This window comes from Octopus bimaculoides, chromosome 4 (genome assembly GCF_001194135.2).
Source record: "Octopus bimaculoides isolate UCB-OBI-ISO-001 chromosome 4, ASM119413v2, whole genome shotgun sequence".
Lineage (NCBI taxonomy): Eukaryota > Metazoa > Mollusca > Cephalopoda > Octopoda > Octopodidae > Octopus > Octopus bimaculoides.
In genome coordinates this window covers 96,727,148-96,728,112 of record NC_068984.1, presented here as the reverse complement: position 1 = coordinate 96,728,112, position 965 = coordinate 96,727,148, and positions in this window count along the sequence as shown.

Sequence of the window (965 nt, the reverse complement as noted above, 5' to 3'; positions counted from 1 at the left end):
GGTCCCTCTCTTCCATCTCTAAAAATAGCACCAATGCCGGACCATCCAAGTACAGTGGTAGAAAGCTTGCCAAGTCGCCTATCCCTTGGAGCTTCGCGACCAGCTTCATCTTTTTTAGCCACGCGACCACGTCCGTGTCGCCGCAAAACAGTTTAATGATATCACTAGAAATCCGGACTACACTCATAATTTTTTTTTTCTTATGGGCCGAAATAGCTTGTGGTGTGATGGAGGAAAAAGACAACAAGAAGCAAAAGGACAGAATGAAGCCTTGAACCTTACCTTGTCGACCGCAGCGGAGTACACAATCGCTCTTGATCAAAACACGTCTTTCTCGTAACCTGTCTGTTTTCTGACTGACCCACGTGCTGGCCTTCGATCGCGTGTGCCTGACTTCCGGTCTGACCCTTCCGGTCTGGCCCTTCCGGTCTGGCTTCACTTCTGTTTGCCTCACCTCTCTCCATCAACAACACACAGCTCATCACAGCACATAACACCACATATTTTTTAACGATTAGTATTAGAATATATCAAATACTAACTTGGTGAGTGTTGGTACGAGGTGCGGACATATTATCTGTAAAATAAAAGCGAAAAAGATAAATAAATATAGAACTTTTACTGCGTAATCACCGTGTTCCACTCTCCTCTTTATGAGAATAATAAAGTCTTTAGGGAGGTATTTCGTGTTATAATCAATATTTCTAGATATATACGACACAACTATACGTATATATGTCTAAATAACGGCAATATATGTATATATGTATGTGCAAAATGTAAACATGTATGCAAATGCATGTATATATACACACATATATATGCGCATGTAAATACGCACACATATATACCACAACATAACTATGCGCATATTTATACCCGACTCTCTCTGTATGAGTAGGTGTGCATGTGAAAGGTAGAGAGAGAGAGAGAGAGAGAGAGAGAGAGAGAGAGAGAGAGAGAGA